Here is an 8127-nt window from a genome sequence, read left to right as displayed (position 1 = left end):
AAGGAAGCGAGGCGCATGGACCTGTTGGGCCGAAAGGTCTATTCGGCAGGGGGTCTCCAGCTCCGAATCGCCAACCAGATGGCCCTCCTCGCCAGATACACCTTTGACATCTTGGTGTCCCTGGCGAAATTCACAGAGCTGATCCCAACAGCCTCGCGCCAGGAGTTCACGGCCCTCCTGGAAGAGGGCAAGAAGTCCTCCAAGTCCTCCATCCAGGCCGCTCTGGACTCCGCGGACTCAGGTGCTAGAACCCTGGCCTCAGGAGTAACCATGAGGCGTATCTCCTGGTTGCAGTCCTCCACATTGCCACCGGAGGTGCAGTACACCTTGCAGGACCTACCCTTCGACACTCAGGGTCTGTTTTCTGAAAAGACGGATTCCAGAATTCAGACCCTGAAGGACGGTCGCATAGCCATTCGCACTCTGGGTATGCACACACCGGCTACCCAGTGAAGGTCCTTTCCGCAGCAACCCTACCGGCCATTTAACCAGCCTAGATCGAGACCCTACAATAGTAGGTGTCCCGGCCTGAGTCGCCGTAGACCGTCGGGCAACAGGCGAAACCAGGGCCAGGCGCCTTCCAAGGCCCCTCAAGGACCCAAATAGGCCTTTTGATGGGACGCCCGAGGACGGCCCATCAGTCTCTTTCCCGGATCCTTCCCGATTGTCTTACAACCACCTTTCCCACTTTCTTCCGGCGTGGTCCCGAATAACATCGGACAGCAGGGTGCTTCGTACAATCCAGTCCGGTTACCGCCTTCAATTTGTTTCGCCCCCTCCTTCCCACCCGCCTTCCCTGTCCCTCTACAGGGACCCCTCTCACGAGCAATTCCTCCTACAAGAGGTCGAGACTCTGTTGAGCTTGGGTGCCATAGAGGAGGTGCCGCACGACATGTGGGGCAGGGGATTCTATTCCCGATATTTTCTCATCCCCAAGGCGAAGGGAGGTCTTCGACCCATATTGGACCTCCGAGAGCTCAACGCGTATGTGCTCAAATTCAAATTCCGCATGGTCACCCTGGGGACCATCATTCCCTCCCTGGATCCGGGAGACTGGTTTGCCGCCCTCGATATGAAGGACACGTACTTCCATATCGCTATTTACCCTCCCCATCGACGCTACCTGCGTTTTGTGGTCAACGGTGCGCACTACCAGTTTGCGGTGCTACCCTTCGGCCTGTCCACCGCGCCGAGGGTCTTCACCAAATGCATGGCAGTAGTTGCTGCAGCCCTCCGCCGTCGTCGCATTCATGTATACCCATATCTCGACGACTGGCTGGTTCGCGGGGCATCCCGACAGCTGGTAGAGGCCCAGATGTCAGAGACACTATCCCTGTTTCGGTCCCTCGGCCTTCTCATCAATGCCGAGAAGTCCACTCTAGCTCCATCACAGCGGGTGGAGTTCATCGGAGCGGTCCTCGACTCCACTTTGGCCAGGGCCTGCCTCTCACGCTCTCGGCACCAGACGATGATATCCATTATCCAGGCCCTTCTCACCTTTCCCACAACGACGGTTCGGTCCTGCCTGCGCCTCCTGGGCCACATGGTGTCCTGTACGTTCGTCACGGCGTACGCCAGGCTCCGCCTTCGCCCCTTTCAATCTTGGCTGGCGTCGGTATACCGCCCGCACCGCGACTCAATAGACATGATAGTCACCGTCACAAAGCTGACACTCGCGTCGCTCAGCTGGTGGCTGAACCCAGAGGTCGTGTGTGCAGGAGTCCCGTTCCGTCCCCCTCGCCCATCCGTCACCTTAACCACGGATGCCTCGGCGTTGGGATGGGGGGCTCACCTGGGCGACCTTCACACCCAGGGTCTCTGGTCCCCCCAAGAGCTCGCTCTCCACATCAATGTCCGGGAGCTGCGAGCGATCCGCCTAGCGTGTCACACCTTCCGCGCCCGTCTGCAAGGCTGCTGCGTGGCAGTCTTCACGGACAACACGACGGCTATGTTCTACATGAACAAGCAGGGCGGAGCCCGCTCCTCCCCGCTCTGCAAGGAAGCGATGCTCCTGTGGGACTTCTGCGAAACCCACTCAATTCGCCTGGAAGCGTCCTTTCTTCCAGGAGTGCAGAACACGCTGGCCGACCATCTCAGCAGGTCGTTCCTCTCCCACGAGTGGTCCCTCCGTCCAGATGTCGTGCACACAATTTTCCAGAGGTGGGGGTTTCCCCAGATAGACCTGTTTGCCTCCAAGGAGAACAGAAAGTGCCACCGGTTTTGCTCATACCAGGGTCGCTCGCCAGGCTCCCTGTCGGACGCATTCCTTTGCTCCTGGACGGATCACCTCCTCTACGCCTTCCCTCCATTCCCGCTCGTACACCGAGTGCTACTGAAGCTTCGGAGGGACAGGGCCCACGTCATACTCGTAGCTCCGGCCTGGCCGAGGCAGCACTGGTACACCCTGCTGCTCGAGCTCTCCGTTCGGGACCCCATGCCCCTCCAGTTGTGGCTGGACCTCATCACGCAGGACTTCGGCAGGCTCTGTCACCCGAACCTACAGTCCCTCCATCTTACAGCTTGGTACCTGCGTGGCTGACCCATGCAGAGAGGGACTGTTCGGAGGCAGTGCGGCAAGTCCTGCTAGAGAGCAGAAAGCCTTCCACTCGCTCCACCTACCTTGCGAAATGGAAGCGTTTCGCGCTCTGGTGTGATCAACGAGGCCTCAATCCCTTCGTAGTCCCTGTCCCTACCATCCTGGACTACCTCTGGTATCTTAAGGAGCAAGGTCTGGCGGTCTCCTCCTTGAAGGTGCACCTGGCGCAGCCGTGTCCGCCTTTCGGCCATCCATAGGAGGTCGTTCCATCTTCGCTAACCAGATGGTTTCCCGCTTCCTTAAAGGCGTGGACCGTTTGTACCCGCCGGTGCGGCGTCCTCCTCTGACCTGGGATTTAAACCTCGTTCTGGCCAAGCTGATGGGACCGCCCTTCGAGCCTCTGGCCACGTGCTCTCTGCTCTACCTCTCCTGGAAGACAGCCTTCCTCGTCGCAATTACATCAGCGAGACGAGTCTCTGAGCTCTGTGCTCTAACGGTTAGTCCACCGTATACCGTCTTCCACGGAGACAAGGTGCAGCTTCGACCACACCCGGCCTTCCTCCCTAAGGTGGTGTCGGCCTTCCACCTTAATCAGGAGATCTTCCTCCCGGTCTTCTTCCCGAAGCCGCACGCCTCACCTCGTGAGCAACAGCTTCACACCCTGGACGTCCGCAGGGCCCTCGCTTTTTATATCGAGTGGACGAAGCCCTTCCAGCGTTCGACCCAGCTGTTTGTAGCGGTTGCCGATCGCATGAGAGGCGAGCCGGTCTCCTCGCAGTGGATTTCCTCCTGGGTAACGGCATGTATCCGGACATGCTACGAGCTTGCTCGCGTGCCACCATGCCGCCTCACCGCTCACTCGACGAGAGCACAAGCCTCGTCGGCCGCCTTCCTGGCCCATGTCCCCATCCAGGACATCTGTAGAGCGGCCACCTGGTCTTCTGTCCACACCTTCGCTTCCCACTACGCGTTGGTGCAGCAATCCAGAGACGATGCAGCCTTCGGCTCAGCAGTCTTACACTCTGCCACGTCTCACTCCGACCCCACCGCCTAGGTAAGGCTTGGGAATCACCTGACTGGAATGCATAGGAGCAATCACTCGAAGAAGAAAAGACGGTTACTCACCGTAGTAACTGTTGTTCTTCGAGATGTGTTGCTCCTATCCATTCCAGACTCGTCCTCCTTCCCCACTGTCGGAGTAGCCGGCAAGAAGGAACTGAGGAGCGGACGGGCCGGCTGGGGTATATATCCGGCGCCATAGCGGTGCCACTCCAGGGGGCGCCCAGCCGGCCCGCCGGAGTTGCTAGGGTAAAAATGTTCCGAAGAGCCGTGCACGCGCGGCGCGCACACCTGACTGGAATGGATAGGAGCAACACATCTCGAAGAACAACAGTTACTACGGTGAGTAACCGTCTTTTCTCCTTTATTGGGGTAGGTAGCAGAGCAGTACCATGAGAGGAGTAGAACAGGAAGAAGGCAGAATTGAGACCTTTCAAAGTTTTGGCCCAAGTGAGGATGCATGGGGGAATCATTTGAGTTCCCTGCCTCAGGTCCCAAAATGTTGTGGGCCGGCCCTGGTCAGGTGCAGGCTTCAGGTGGTGCTTACCTCAAACAGCTTCCAGAAGCAGCATGTTCCCTCTCCGTCTCCTATGCAGAGGCACGGCCAGACAGTTCTGCATGCTGCCCTGTCTGCAGGCGCCACTCCCACAGCTCCCATTGGCTGTGGTTCCCAGCCATTGGGAGCTGCAGAGCCGGTGCTTGGGGAAGGGGCAGCGTGCGGAGCCCCCTGGCTGCCCCTACATATAGGAGCTGGAGGGGGAACATGCTACTCCTTCCAGGAGCCACAGCAGGCAGAGGGTGACTGCTTTAGCCCCGCTTTGCCACCAACCGGCCTTCTAACGGCCCGGTCAGCAGCACAGACCAGAGCCACCAGGATCCCTTTTCAACTGGGCATTCCTGTGAAAACCGGACTCCTGGCAACCCTAAACCCAAGCCCATGGCAGGCCTGTACTGGCTGAGCAGGGTAGGGCTGGGCTTACTGCATGCTCTCCCCAGACAGGGCCCAAGGAACAGAGGCAAGAAGCTTTGAGCAGCAGGTTCCCCTCTTCGGGAGAGGCAGAGGGTGAATGCCGCGCCCCTGAGGATGGCGAGAGGAGTAGCCATGCCACACCGAGGGGCTCCTGGCGATGTGGGGCCATCTTCTCGGCAGAGGCCAGGGGAGCTGTGGAGACCTTGTCTTCAGTGATCGGCTCGGTGGGAAGGGACAGTCCCAGCCAGCGGGGCACCTCAGGGCTCTGGAGCCTCAGCCCAACAAACCACCACAGCAGCTGTGCTGTCACCAATAGGACTCGCCAGAGCGGCCAGGGCCATTGCAGGCAGGAGTACTGGGGGCTCATTGACTGGTGGGCCACAGCCCCTCGAGCCTGTTGTGAGACATCAGGCTGCAGCTGGGAAACCCAGCGGCTCTTTGCGGCACTGGAAGTGCAGACAGAAGGCCCCGGTGCCCTTGTCCAGGGAAATGGAGAAGAGCCCGGCTCTCCCAGGCAGGCGGGTGCAGAGGAGCCGTGACCGCCATCCAAGGAAGGCTGAGCAGAGCCCACCCGTTCCATCTTGAGACTCTGAAAGGCGGCCACACCTCTCCCCCATGGAGTGGGGCAGGAGCCTCCATCTCTGCTCCAGAAGGTCTCAGAAGAGCCTGGAGCCCTCCCTGAAACGCTCAACCAGGGAGCCACTGAGCAGTTCCTCTCTTCCAGCTAAAGTGTCCGAGGGGAGCTCTGTGTCCTCGGCCTGGGCCTCGGAGCTCACTGCCCCAGATTCCTAGGGGTGTGGAGGTGGTGTCCCTGCTGTGCAATGCCTGTATCTTTGTGGTGCAGGGGACACTGGGCACACAGGGCTTCCCCTGGGACCCTGTCTGGAACCGAGTACTTCCCTCCATTGCCCTGTAGTGCTCCCTCCAATAGCAACCAATTCCCCTGATGGGAGGAGAACGGAGTGGGTGTTACCTGGAGTGCCTGCCAGGGCTGGTGTCTGAGTCTGTGCTGCTGACCGGGCCGTTAGAAGGCCGGTTGGTGGCAAAGCGGGGCTAAAGCAGGCACCCTCTGCCTGCCGTGGCTCCTGGAAGGAGTAGCATGTTCCCCCTCCAGCTCCTATATGTAGGGGCAGCCAGGGGGCTCCGCACGCTGCCCCTTCCCCAAGCACCAGCTCTGCAGCTCCCAATGGCTGGGAACCACAGCCAATGGGAGCTGTGGGAGTGGCGCCTGCAGAAAGGGCAGCAGGCAGTGGTTTTGTGCCCCATTGTCTCGGTGCTTTGAACTGGTGGCTCTTTGAGGATGGGGGGTGAGTGAGGAGTGGAGTCTGAAACCCCTTGTGGTATCTGCCATGGAGGCATCCGAGTAAACTAATCCCTTCGCCTTCTTGGCCCAGCTGTGGTTCCTAACCGGGTAGCTGAATGTTGCTGTTCGGAAGGTTCAGGTGCACAAGGTGCGTCTCCAGGAGCAATGAGCCGGATGTGCTGTGAGGCAGAAGCAAGAGCCTGGGTGGTGCGTTCCGCAGGCTGCAGAGTGAGTGTAGCGAGTGGCATAGGGGCAGGTACAGTACCAAGACACAACATTGATCCTGTTCTCCTCCAGGGGAAGGAGCAGAGCGGCAGGAAGATTCCCAGCTGGGTTCAAGCCCTTCCCTGCTGGCCAAGATAGAACTCTTCCAGCCTTGGAAGGGCAGCATGGGCCCCCAGAACACAAGGGTTGGGAGCATGGTGGGGAACGGGAAACCTGTGGGCCTGTGGCTGCTCATTGTGTCTGTCCCCTCTCTCTTAAGTTCCCCCCACACACACTCTCCTACGGGAGAGGGGGGGAAATGTAAGTGCTTGCTCTGGGTTCCAATATCCCTGGGACACCTGGTGTCTCTGTTCATGAGTTAACTTGTGTTCCTCTCTTTTCTGGCTCCACAGAAGTTGCCTTAATGGCTCAAAAGTCCCGGAGCCAGAAGGAATTTCTCATGTGCCTGGGGGTGAGGTCAGGAGAGGCTACAAAAGCTGGGAGAGAGTCTTGACATCAAGTCAATCTGACTGTCCAGTCGGGGTCGGCTCCAGCTTTTTTGCTGCCGCAAGTGGCGGTGAAGCGGGGGAAAAAAAGAAAAAACGATTGAGCGGCTGCCGAAGAGGAAGTGAAGGACTGACGGACCCACCGCCAAATTGCCGCCGCAGTCCCGGATGTGACGCCCCAGCAATGGACAGACTGCTGCCCCTTTCTATTGGCCGCCCCAGGCACCTGCTTCCTTCGCTGGTGCCTGGAGCCGGCCCTGTGTCCAGTGCACCATAATCCTTCCTTTGCCAGCCCCCCTTTGCCAGCCAATGCCTCACCCCTTCCTGGAACCTTTGCCCTCATTATGGGCTAGGGGCTGCTTTCTACACTTCCTCATGCCCAGACCTGCCTGCAGTGACCAGCTGGAGCTATGCCAGGCCCTGGTGGCTATTGGTGGCTCTCAAACAAAGGGGCTGTCCAAGGCCGGGGCTGCCTGTGGCCTAGGGGCTCTCAGCGCTGGTTTTACACTGTGTATTTGATTATGAAATCAATTAAAACTTTTTCATTAAAAGGCCAGAGTTGGCCTCTAGTCCTGGCTCTGTCTAAACCCCTCCCGAGTTCTTTATGGGAAGGTTCCCTGAAGAAGAGGCGGCCCATCGGAGGAAGACCAGGGAGAGCTCACCTCACTCCGAGGCATGTGAACAGGGTGGTAAGGCTGAGCGATGGGATGTTGTCAGGACCTGAATGGCTGAGGGGGCTCACCCCTAGGGCTCAGATCTAGCCCGGCGGTGGGGAGGACCTGGCAGGAGACTGAAACAGCATGGCTGAAATTTAACCACTCCCAGAATCAAACCTAGTGCCTGTAATGGTTCCTGCTGCCACTGTGCTGGGAGTGGGGTGGGGGCTGGGGCAAGCCCCACAGAATTGCAGGGAGACTTTGCAGGTGGGAGAAGCTCAGCAGCAGAAATGGCGGCTGCTCCTGCCCCCGCCCCTTGGAATGACTATGCGGGAGCGAGGGATGTTCAGATGTGGAACTGGGGAAGGTTTCCCCCCCTTTCTCATCCCATTTCACACACACACACCCAGGGGCGGCTCTAGGTATTTTGACGCCCCAAGCACGGCAGGCAGGCTGCCTTCGGTGGCTTGCCTGCGGGAGGTCCCCAGTCCCGCAGATTCGGCGGCATGCCTGCGGGAGGTCCGCCAAAGCCACGGGACCAGCAGACCCTCCGCAGGCATGCCACCAAAGGCAACCTGCCTGCCGCCCTCACGGTGACTAGCAGAGTGCCTCCCGTGGCTTGCCGCCCTAGGCACGCGCTTGGCGTGCTGGTGCCTGGAGCCACCCCTGCACACACCCCAGGTGCCTGGTGCAGGAAAGCTGGGGCGTGGTTAGGCTGGGGTGACCCCAGGCACTCTGACCAGAAAGCGGTGTCTGCAGGGGCAATGTCTATGTACACCTTAGTGCCAGCCACACACCACCTGAGCCAGGCCCCAGCAACTCCTGCTCATAGGGAGTAATGACCAGGGGGCCTTTCATGGGCCTCTGCCCTACTAGGGGCCCTGTTCTATAGC

This window comes from Mauremys mutica, chromosome 11, assembly GCF_020497125.1.
Source record: "Mauremys mutica isolate MM-2020 ecotype Southern chromosome 11, ASM2049712v1, whole genome shotgun sequence".
In the NCBI taxonomy this organism is placed as follows: Eukaryota; Metazoa; Chordata; order Testudines; family Geoemydidae; genus Mauremys; species Mauremys mutica.
Note: the sequence above shows the minus strand (reverse complement) of the source record.